The sequence below is a fragment of the Lagenorhynchus albirostris genome, chromosome X (genome assembly GCF_949774975.1).
Source record: "Lagenorhynchus albirostris chromosome X, mLagAlb1.1, whole genome shotgun sequence".
Classification (NCBI taxonomy): domain Eukaryota; kingdom Metazoa; phylum Chordata; class Mammalia; order Artiodactyla; family Delphinidae; genus Lagenorhynchus; species Lagenorhynchus albirostris.
In genome coordinates, this window is record NC_083116.1 from 68,718,094 (window position 1) to 68,730,649 (window position 12,556).

Sequence of the window (12,556 nt, forward strand, 5' to 3'; positions counted from 1 at the left end):
GAAGAACTTGCAAGCTGGCTGCAGTCCTGATTTTTTAGACATGTCTTGGCACAGGAAACATCATGTAGTATACATTGCCTTCCTTATATATATTGGTGGCCAGGGAGGGCGTATTAGCCAGGGTTCTCCAGAGAAACAGAACCAACAGGAGATAGATAGAGATACAGAAGAGAGAGAGAGAGAGAATTATTTTAAGATATTGGCTCACTTAATTATGGAGGCTTGGCAAATCCAAAACCTAATGGAATAGGATGGAAGGCTGGAGACTCAGGGAATAGTTGTAGCTCTACTCCAGTCTGCTGGCAGAATTCTTCCTTGCCCAAGGGAAGATCAGTCTTTGTTGTGTTAAGGTCTTCAACTGATTGGATGTGACTCAAATTATGGAGGGTAATCTACTTTACTTGAAGTTCACTGTTAAATGTCAATGTCATCCCCCAAAATACACCTTCACAGAAACACCTAAAATGTTTGAGAAAATATCTGGGTGCTGTGGCTCAGTCAAGTTGACACATAAAATTAACCATCACAGAGGAGGTTCGTGGTAAGGTGCCAATTTCTTTCCACCTCAGTAAGTGGGGCTTGTATTAGAGGAGGAAAGAGATCATTATAATTAAAAGGAAAAGAGACCAATAGCTGCAAGAGTATACATTGTTAGCAGAGTTTATACTTATCATTATCCCAGAGATTACTAGAAGCTCTAATTTCATCTCTGTAATCCCATAGGGTGTGTTAGTGTTGGTTCTTGATTACAACATCTTTAACTTAATTGTACAATCATGAATATCCTAGTTGTAATATTGGGTACATACTGTCTCTGTGCATTCTTTAAATAAGACTTGATAGATAGTGGCCTATTGCTCTACTTACTTGATGGCATTAGTTAATAATAGTGGATTTCATTTCGTTTGAGGTAAAAATTGGCCCATAGGGCTTAGAAGGAACCTGGAGTCACCAACAGTATTATAGAGTCTGGCTTAGCAAGGAGAGGTGTTGCTAGTAGTAGTAGAGATAGGAGGAAGAGTACTAGTCTCAGTGTTGACGCCTGTGGTCATGTTAGTCGGATTGACCAATCTGAATAACCAACAAAGTGATTCCCATTGTCCTCAATCTGACCAGTGTGATATGAATGTGGCATGCTAAGGTGATCCATCAATGGGCATGTAGTCTACACTGGTGAATGCAGGAACATTTCAAGTAAGGAAAGGCCACAGCAATAGAGTAGGCGTTAAACTCAGAGGTCATCTTCAGCCAGCAGTAGTGGATCTAATTGTCCACTGTATATCTCTCAGGGACAATTAATTCAACCTCTTGGGTGCCAGAATCTGATCCAGATTTGTTCCACAGTGCCTTTAGTAGAGCAAACGATGTGATGGCATATGGATGCCTCTCTCTCCACATAGTGGCGAGTGGTTTGCTCTGCTTATGCTGGAAGATGAACAGACACAGGCTGAGGATGGTTCCAGAGCCAATAGTCTGCATCAGGTCCTCATCAGGATGGAGGAGGAAATAGCTAGGATCTAGATTTGCTATGAGGGAGAAAGGAAAAGTTAAAGTATCAGGTGGTTATTCCTCTGCTGTGAGCAATAATGTCAGGGTTACCATGTTCGTGAAAACTAATAATTGTGTTGTATGCAGTGTGGGTATATACAACAGCAGTGGTTGCAGCATCTCTATTGGTGGTCTCCTTATTTTCTGTGGATTTAAACATGGCATAGTTATGCCATGGTAGGGGAGACAGTGAGAATTTAATGTAATTGGGACTATCGACGGTATCAACCACTTGGGGGACCATTGTCTTCCAAATTCTCTCCATAGTCCTTGTTTTGTTTTGTTGTTTTACATTTTTATTGGAGTATAATTGCTTTACAATGGTGTGTTAGTTTCTGCTTTATAACAAAGTGAATCAGTTATACATATACATATGTTCCCATATCTCTTCCCTCCGAGTTGATCTCCCTGTGCTATGCGGCTGCTTCCCACTAGCTATCTATTTTACGTTTGGCAGTGTATATATGCCCATGCCACTCTCTCACTTTGTCACAGCTTACCCTACCCCCTTCCAATATCCTCAAGTCCATTCTCTAGTAGGTCTGTGTCTTTATTCCTGTCTTACCTCTAGGTTCTTCATGACATTTTTTTTTAAGTTCCAAAAATATGTGTTAGCATACGGTATTTGTCTTTCTCTTTCTGACTTACTTCACTCTGTATGACAGACTCTAGGTCCATCCACCTCACTGCAAATAGCTCAATTTTGTTTCTTTTTATGGCTGAGTAATATTCCATTGTATATATGTGCCACATCTTCTTTATCCATTCATCCGATGATGCACACTTAGGTTGTTTCCATCTTCTGGCTTTTGTAAATAGAGCTACAATGAACATTTTGGTACATGACTCTTTTTGAATTATGGTTTTCTCAGGGTATATGCCCAGTAGTGGTATTGCTGAGTCATATGGTAATTTTTTTTTTTTTACATCTTTATTGGAGTATAATTGGTTTACAATGGTGTTAGTTTCTGCTTTATAACAAAGTGAATCAATTACACATATACATATATTCCCATATCTCTTCCTTCTTGCGTCTCCCTCCCTCCCACCCTCCCAATCCCACCCCTCTAGGTGGTCACAAAGTACGGAGCTGATCTCCCTATGCTATGCGGCTGCTTCCCACTAGCTATCTATTTTACGTTTGGTAGTGTATATATGCCCATGCCACTCTCTCACTTTGTCACAGCTTACCCTTCCCCCTCGCCATTTCCTCAAGACCATTCTCTAGTAGGTCTGTATCTTTATTCCTGTCTTATCCCTAGGTTCTTCATGACATTTTTTTTCCTAAATTCCATATATAAGTGTTAGCATATGGTATTTGTCTTTCTACTTCTGACTTACTTCACTCTGTATGACAGACTCTAGGTCCATCCACCTCACTACAAATAGCTCAATTTCGTTTCTTTTTATGGCTGAGTAATATTCCATTATATATATGTGCCACATCTTCTTTATCCATTCATCCGATGATGGACACTTAGGTTGTTTCCATCTCCGGACTATTGTAAATAGAGCTGCAAATAACATTTTGGTACATGACACTTTTTGAATTACGGTTTTCTCAGGGTATATGCCCAGTAGTGGGATTGCTTGGTCATATGGTAGTTCTATTTGTAGTTTTTAAAGGAACCTCCATATTGATCTCCATAGTGGCTGTACCAATTCACATTCCCACCAGCAGTTCAAGAGTGTTCCCTTTTCTCCACACCCTCTCTCCAGCATTTATTGTTTCTAGATTTTTTGATGATGGCCATTCTGACTGGTGTGAGGTGATATCTCATTGTACTTTTGATTTGCATTTCTCTAATGATTAATGATGTTGAGCATTCGTTCATGTGTTTGTTGGCAGTCTGTATATCTTCTTTGGAGAAATGTCTATTTAGGTCTTCTGCCCATTTTTGGATTGGGTTGTTTGTTTTTTTGTTATTGAGCTGCATGAGCTGCTTGTAAATTTTGGAGATTAATCCTTTGTCAGTTGCTTCATGTGCAAATATTTTCTCCCATTCTGAGGGTTGGCTTTTGGTCTTCTTTATGGTTTCCTTTGCTGTGCAAAAGCTTTGAAGTTTCATTAGGTCCCATTTATTTATTTTTGTTTTTATTTCCATTTCTCTAGGAGGTGGGTCAAAAAGGATCTTGCTGTGACTTATGTCATAGAGTGTTCTGCCTATGTTTTCCTCTAAGAGTTTGATAGTTTCTGGCCTTACATTTAGGTCTTTAATCCATTTAGAGCGTATTTTTGTGTATGGTGTTAGGGAGTGTTCTCATCTCATACTTTCACATGTACCTGTCCAGTTTTCCCAGCACCACTTATTGAAGAGGCTGTCCTTTTTCCACTGTACATTCCTGCCTCCTTTATCAAAGATAAGGTGACCATATGTGCGTGGGTTTATCTCTGGGGTTTCTATCCTGTTCCATTGATCTATCTTTCTTTTTTTGTGCCAGTACCATACTGTCTTGATTACTGTAGCTTTGTAGTATAATCTGAAGTCAGGGAGCCTGATTCCTCTAGCTCCATTTCTCATTCTTATGATTGCTTTGGCTATTCGGGGTATTTTGTGTTTCCAGACAAATTGTGAAATTTTTTGTTCTACTTCTGTGAAAAATGCCAGTGGTAGTTTGACAGGGATTGCATTGAATCTGTAGATTGCTTTGGATAGTAGAGTCATTTTCACAATGTTGATTCTTCCAATCCAAGAACATGGTATATCTCTCCATCTATTTGCATCATCTTTAATTTCTTTCATCAGTGTCATAATTTTCTGCATACAGGTCTTTTGTCTCCTTAGGTAGGTTTATTCCTAGATATTTTATTCTTTTTTTTGCAGTGATAAATGGGAGTGTTTTCTTGATTTCAGTTTCAGATTTTTCATCATTAGTATATAGGAATGCCAGAGATTTCTGTGCATTCCTTTTCTATCCTGCTACTTTACCAAATTCATTGATCAGCTCTGGTAGTTTCCTGGTAGAATCTTTAGGATTCTCTATGTATAGTATCATGTCATCTGCAAACAGTGAGAGCTTTACTTCTTCTTTTCCGATTTGGATTCCTTTTATTTCCTTTTCTTCTCTGATTGCTGTGGCTAAAACTTCCAAGACTATGTTGAATAAGAGTGGTGAGAGTGGGCAACCTTGTCTTGTTCCTGATCTTAGTGGAAATCCTTTCAGTTTTTCACCATTGAGGATGATGTTGGCTGTGGGTTTGTCATATATGGCCTTTATTATGTTGAGGAAAGTTCCCTCTATGCTACTATCTGCAGGGTTTTTATCATAAATGGGTGTTGAATTTTTTAGAAAGCTTTCTCTGCATCTATTGAGGTGACCATATTGTTTTTCTCCTTCAATTAGTTAATATGCTGTATCACGTTGATTGATTTACATATATTGAAGACTTCTTGCATTCCTGGAATAAACCCCACCTGATCATGGTGTATGATCCTCTTAATGTGCTGTTGGATCCTGTTTGCTAGTATTTTGTTGAGGATTTTTGCATCTATGTTCATCAGTGATATTGGCCTGTAGTTTTCTTTCTTTGTGACATCCTTGTCTGGTTTTGGTATCAAGGTGATGGTGGCCTCGTAGAAGGAGTTTGGGAGTGTTCCTCCCTCTGCTATATTTTGGAAGAGTTTGAGAAGGATAGGTGTTAGCTCTTCTCTAAATGTTTGATAGAATTCGCCTGTGAAGCCATCTGGTCCTGGGCTTTTCTTTGTTGGAAGATTTTTAATCACAGTTTCAATTTCAGTGCTTGTGATTGGTCTGTTCATATTTTCTATTTCTTCCTGATTCAGTCTTGGCAGGTTGTGCATTTCCAAGAATTTGTCCATTTCTTCCAGGTTGTCCATTTTGTTGCCATAGAGTTGCTTGTAGTAATTTCTCATGATCTTTTGTGTTTCTGCAGTGTCAGTTGTTACTTCTCCTTTTTCATTTCTAATTGTTTTAAAAGCCTGTTTTTTCTTTGCATGGTATCTGCTCATGTAGGATGATAGGGTAGGTGAAAAACACAAGCAATGTTATTTTGTAATGCCCATTGTTGCATATGCTCTTCAGTGAAGTTGGAGCTTTGATCTGAGTGTGTAACACTCCCAAAGGCTGTAAAAGCTGTTTTGTTAACCTCTCAGTAATATTAGGAAAGACTGGTGCCTTACACAATAAGCCAGTAGAAGGTCTGTGTGGGTATTTACCATTGTTAAGGCATATTTAATGACTCTTGCTGCTGCTGGAAGAGGCCCAGTGAAGTTGATTTGCCAGTTCTGTTGTGGCTGTTCTCCTCTAAAAATTTCTCCAGTGTTTAGATTTTGGGCACTTGGTACAGTCTCTAATGGCCCTGTGTAAATGTCTTTCCAGTAGGTCAACTCTTCTATTAGCAATCCATTTTCATAACCCCATAATACTCAAATACCCTGGCCTCTTGGGTGCATACCAGTAGAAGGTGTAGGGCGACTAGTCCCAAAGTTCTGGAGACTCTCTGTCCTTCAAGAAGCTTATCTGTTTCAGTGGTCTGGTTAGTTAATCGGCTTTGGTATTGTATCATCCCTCCTCCATGCCTTGTTTGGTATGAGGTGAGATATGGTATACCAAGATGGGCAGAGTAGGAACCAATGTGGCAATTTTTTCCCATATCGCTTTACCCCCAAATGTCTCAACCTTGTATTTTCCAGCTGTGATCTTGTTGAAGTCCTGATGAAGTTAGTTGTTAGCCCATTAGCCATCACCCAAGAGTTGGTAAACATAGAGCCTTAGGAAAATGTTTGTCAAAGGCATGATTTAGTGTTAGTGGTATTACATGCAGCTCAGGCTATTGGGCACTTTATCTAACCCCCTTATGGAAATTGGAGTGTTTGGATCGGGATGATAAGCTGTGGTTGTCCATTGTCTGACTCCCTTATACACCATGCTCACTTCATTGGTAAAGACAGACCATTGTTTTTCTCATTTTGAGAGTACTGACCATCCTCCTACCAGTCCCCATTGAGCAAGAAGTGGGGACATTTCTTGGGACTTTGGCAAGTTATCCTCAATGGCAGAGTATATGGCTATTTCCTCTTGGAGTTGTGAAACTCCTATGAGGCTAGGTTTCTCTTGATCCTTACTTGGCTGTGCCCCAGTAAGGCCTTAAGTTTCAATAAGTGCCCAGTATGTCATCAGGAGTTGTTTCTCTACTGGTGAATACCTTTGACCCGAGTCTGGGGGCTTCTTATACCAAAAGCTTATGCATAGTTATTTACATGTCCTTTTGGTCCAGAGGCTCCGGAAAGCAATTTTTGGATTGGCCCAAACTTCTAATTATAAGTTGTGTCCTCAAGGTACTAGTGCGACTGCCAAAGTAATAGCCTCCTTTAGTTTATTAGCCTCCTTAGTGCCTGTTTTTGCTCAGGTCTTCACTGAAAGGTGAAAGATTTGTAGGTTTCTTGATAAACAAAGACCAACATTGGAGGGGAGGAACGTGTTGGCACCAAAGTCCAAATATTCTTTCCAAATCTTGGGCCTCCTTTACCAATGTGGGAGGTTTGAGTGCTAGGTTCTTATCTTTTATCAAATTGGGAATAGCTCCCCTTCTAAGTTCCAAATATAGCCCCCAAATTTAGCAGAGAGGGGCCTTGTATCTTATGTGGGGCAACTGTCCATTCCTTCTCACTGAGGTGCTTGCTCACAGTTTTAATGACCTGTGAGACAGTCTTAGGTCCGATGAGAAGGGTGTCATTGATATAATGCCAAAGTTGGGTTTCTAGTGCAAGTGGGTCAGGCATTTAGGTTGTGCCTACGAAGATGGTGCAGGACTATTTAAATACCCCATAGGCAACTGGAAAAAAAGTGTACAGCTGACCTACAAAGGTGAAGGTAAGTTATGGTTGACTCCTGTGAAATGTTTGTAGAATAGAACATGTTAGCTAAGTCTATAACTGTAAACCATTTTACCCACATTGTTTTAAATGTCATCCATTAAGATGACAATATCTAGTAGAGGTGCTCTAATAAAGGGAATATCTTTGTTAACTCTCTATAGTCTATAGTTATCCTCTACTCATTAGTTGTGGCTTTAAGCACAGGCGACACTAAAGAATTCAAACGTAGTAAGAATCAGTGTCCCTTCTTTAACTAAGTCAGCTATGAGAAGCTGTAATCTTTCCGTGCCTCGCCTTAGCTGGTACTGTGGCAACTTCACCACCCATACCAGTAGAAGAAGGTTAACTGGTTCTTACTCGGTGGTGCCCAACAACAGTGTAAAAGCCTTAGGCTTGTTCCACGAGGTTAACTGCTGACTAAAAAGGTCCATTCCCATAGTGGAGAAATAAAGATGGTGGCGGTGGGATGGGGAATAACTAGGAGAGAAGCATCTTTTAGCAATAACAGAACCAATTTTAATATTTAATCAGGTAACTTCCCTTTTAATTAATATTCTTCCCAAGCTGGTCACCTCCTGGGGAGAGGAGATCCCTTTAAAACATGACTGCTTCCTGGGGTTAGGGAGATATGGGTACTCATGTCCAACAGAGCCAGCCCAGCCAGTATTGATTATATTTTGGAACTGAAACCACAGTTAATGTGGTAAAAGGGTAATTTTCTGCCAGAAGGGGGTACTTCCATGACCACTAGATCCCTGTGTAGCAGGTCCCTGTCACTGGCAGAGATTAGGAGCAAGTATGGAGGTAAAGCTACCCCCAACGGGGAAGCCAGTTATCGGTTGTAATCTAACTCTAGTAAGTATTGTAATTGTTGCACCTATTTACCAGAGGTTATTCAATTTGGGACCCTCCTGTCCCTTGGGTTGCAGTATAACCTCTCTTATTTATCTCAAAGCTCATGCTCAAACAAAGGCCTAGCTGTAGATGGTCTGTTTGGCCTAGGAGGAAGGTGATCTCACTGCTGACAGTAATTTTGATTTGGACCCAATGGGGTGTGTTTTGTAACAGGCAACACTTGATTCTGAGTTAGTCTTTCTTGAGTTTCTATTAAATCCAGGGAGGCACTTCCCTGGTGGTCCAGGGGTTAAGAATCCATCTTGCAATGCAGGGGACGCCTGTTCGATCCCTGGTAGGGGAACTAAGATCCCTCATGCTTCGAGACAACTAAGCCTGCATGCCTCAACTACTGAGCCCATGCACCACAACAAGAGAGCCCACTTGCCACAACTACAGAGCCCACATGCTCTGGAGCCCGTACGCCACAACTAGAGAGAAGCCTGTGCGCCACAACAAAGAGCCACAAAAGATCCTGTGTGGCGCAACTAAGACCTGACACAGCCAAAAATAAATAAATAATAAAACCTGGTCTTTTAAATAAATAAATAATCAATGAATGAATGAATCAATCAATCCAGGGCACCTATGTCCTCTTTAATGCTTTAGCATTAGTCATTGCCACTAAAGAAGACTTATATTTGTCAAGAGTCTTCCTGTGAAACAACTGGGTGGATTTAGGACTCAATTCAGCCTCCTCTGGACTTGCCATGTCATCGTGTGACACACCATGTATTGCCTGATAAGGCCACTCCAACCTCCCCAACTGGTGGAGGAGAGGGTTAACCTTGGCTAACATTTTCCACTGATAGTTGGCCCAGGCCACTATAGGCCTAACATAGAGTGCGAAGCCTTCCAAGCCATAAAAATTCACATCCACAAAGTATAAATTTGAACCAGGGTTCAAAGTTTCCCCTGGGACCATTACAACCTTCCACACTAATTGTGCAGGATCCTTTAACAAGGATACCATTTTTTTCATCTCATACTACAGCAGCCAGTTGTTTAGTTCAGCTCCCATTAGGTGGAAATTGCTCCTTACCAGAAACATCCCATGTACCCAGGCAGCACTTTTTCATCTGGTTCCTGAGCTAGGTCATTAAGAAGAGACTAGGCCTCAGGGTGAGAGAGAGAATGTATCTCCTACACCAAGTGAAAACCAATTTCTGGTTTTTGGCCCTCCCATTTTGTCTCTCTTGTTTTTATTACTTTGTGAGTTGTCACCAGTAAAGCAGAGGGCAAATTATCCCAGTCACTATTATGGTGACATCATGCTGCCTTTTCTTCTAGAGAGCACTAGTCCTCCTCCCCAGGGTCTTCCCCTCCATCTAGTCTCTCTAGAAAGTTTGGGCTTCTACCTCCTTTTCAGGTGGCATGCTGGTGAGAAGCTGCCTAGAGCAAGGCTTAGCATGAGACTTGTGGTTTAGAACACCTGTTCAGCAGGACAATGACCTTTTTCAGAGTCCTGGAAGGGGCAGGATTATATATTTCCTTGTCTTTAGTCATTTTCAGAAATGCTTTAGCCAGCTCACTCCAAGAGTTGGGATCCCCATATCCCTCTGGGGAAGGACTAGAATGACAACACCTGCAACAGCATAATTGAGTGTCACAACAGCAGAGGCATGCTAGTTATTTGCAAAAGCTCTCCCCTAACTGTGCTTAATAGAACAACCTTGGCCTAATGTCTGCCTTATCCTCCTTTGCTTGCCATAACAGTCCCCGTGACAAGGACATCCTCTCAATTCAGAGTACCCCAAATCACCAGCCTGGCTAAGGAGAGCTCTTATGATAGCCTGTTAAGGGGACACAGGCAGCTCACCCTTAGTCTAGAAGCATGAACTTCTCCCCTTTTCCTATTCAGGCCCACAGGTCTTACAACTTCCAGCACCTGCCTAGTGAGGGACCCAGGTGTGTGGGTTGATATCCTCTGGCTGATTGACACCTCTGACCACAAAAGTCAGTTTTAATGTTATGCATTCACTCAACTCCTGGTGCTACTGCTTGGCCAAGCTCATGAGATAAAAGGGAAAATCACAAAAAAAATATAGAGTGAAGTACAACAAAGAGCAATGCCATGCCAAAAAGACTTAGAGTTATTCCAATTTTGAGTCCCAATTACTTAAGGCTTTCAATGAACTATTTGATAATTGACTGTCTTACTGATAGGCTAGGGCCCATGTCAATTCCTTGATCATCATGGGAATCCTGTCCTTATCACCACATATAGTGAGCTCAAGGATTTTGAGATAAGACCATGAGGTGATGGTAGCACATAACAAGCTTAATTTGTGTGGCAATTGAACAGGTTGTATGAGAGAAGTCCTTCACAGCACATGACCTTCCAGAGAGAGCCATACCAGTCCACTACCCAGAAAGGGAAGAACGCAAGGGAACACTCAGGGGAGAGCAGAATCAAATAAGGGGTTAGGTACCTAGGCAATATCACTCAGCAGTAAGATGGGGAGTCTCTGGTTCAGAAAACTTCAATAGGTAGCATCAGCTTGAGTTCTTTTATAGCTATAGGGTTAGTTTTTGTCTACATCTAACAGACGTTTGATGCAGTTTTGTGAGGTATATGAAGTAGGAAGTCTCCTAATGGCTAAAAATCTGCTTAGTTGCTCTATATTTTTAAAAATTGGAAGTGGTGGAGTGAAGATGGTGGAGTAGAAGGACTTGAGCTCACCTCCTCACAAAAACATAAAAATCACAACTAACTGCTGAACAACCATCAACAAAAAAGACTGGAATCTACCAAAAAAGATATTCTACATTCAAAGACAAAGAAGTCACAATGAGATGGTAGGAGGGGAGCATGTGTGATACAATCAAATCTCATATCTGCTAAGTGGGCCACCCACAAACTGGAAAATAATTACATCACAGAGGTTCTCCCACAGGAGTGAGAGTTCTGAGCCCCAGGTAAGGCTCCCCAGCATGGGGGTCTGGCATCAGGATGAGGAGCCCCCAGAGCATTTGGCTTTGAAGGCCAGTGGAATCTTAACGCAGGAGCTCCACAAGACTGGGGGGAAAGAGAGACTGCTCTCTTGGAGGGTGCACACAATGTTTCACATGCACTGGGACCCAGGGCAAAGCAGTGACTCCATAGGAGTTTGGGCCAGACCTACCTGTGGGTCTTAGAGAGTCTCCTGGGGAGGTGGGGGTCAGCTGTGGCTTACTGTGGGGACAAGGACACTGGTGGCAGGAAATATTCACTGGAGTGAGCTCTCCCAGAGGTGGCCACATTGACACCAGACTTGGCCCCACCCAGCAGCCTGCAGGCTCCAGTCCTGGGACGCCTCAGGCCAAACAACCAACAGGGTGGGAACACAGCCACACCCATCAGCAGACAGGCTGCCTAAAGTCATCCTGAGGCCACTGCCACTTCTAAACACCCTCCTTGATACAGCCCTGCCCACCAGAGGGACAAGACCGAGCTCCACCCACTAATGGGCAGACCCCAGTCCTTCCCACCAGGAAGCCTGCACAAACCTCAACCTCACCTACCAGGGGACAAACATCAGAATCAACAGGAACTACAAACCTGCAGCCTGTGGAACAAAGACCACAAACACAGAAAGTTAGAAAAAAATGAGATGGCAGAGAAATATGTTCCAGACGAAGGAACAAGACAAAACTGCAGAAGAACTACTAAGTGAAGTGCAGATAGGTAACCTACCTGAAAAAGAATTCAGAGTAATGATAGTAAAGATGATACAAGATCTCGGAAAAAGAACAGAGGCACAGACTGAAAAGATACAAGAAATATTTAACAAAGACCTAGAAGAAATAAAGAACAGAGATGAACAATGCAATACCTGAAATGAAAAATACACTAGAAGAAAAAAAAAATACACTAGAAGGAATCAATAGCAGTAAAAATGAAGCAGAAGAATGAATAAGAGAGCAGGAAGACAAATTGGTGGAAATCACTGCAGCGGAACAGAATAAAGAAAAAAGAATGAAAAGAAATGAGGACAGTCTCAGAGACCTCTGGGAAAACATTAAAGGCACCAACTTTTGCATTATAGGGGTCCCAGAAGGATAAGAGAGAGAGAGAGGGCCTGAGAAAATATTTGAAGAGATAATAGCCAAAAACTTCCCTAACATGGGAAAGGAAACACTCAAGTCCAGGAAGCACTGAGAGTCCCATACCGGACAACCCAAGGAGGAACACGCCAAGACACATATTGGTAAAATTGACAAAAATTAAAGACAAATAGAAAATATTAAAAGCAACAGGGGGGAATTCCCTGGTCGTCCAGTGGTTAGGACTT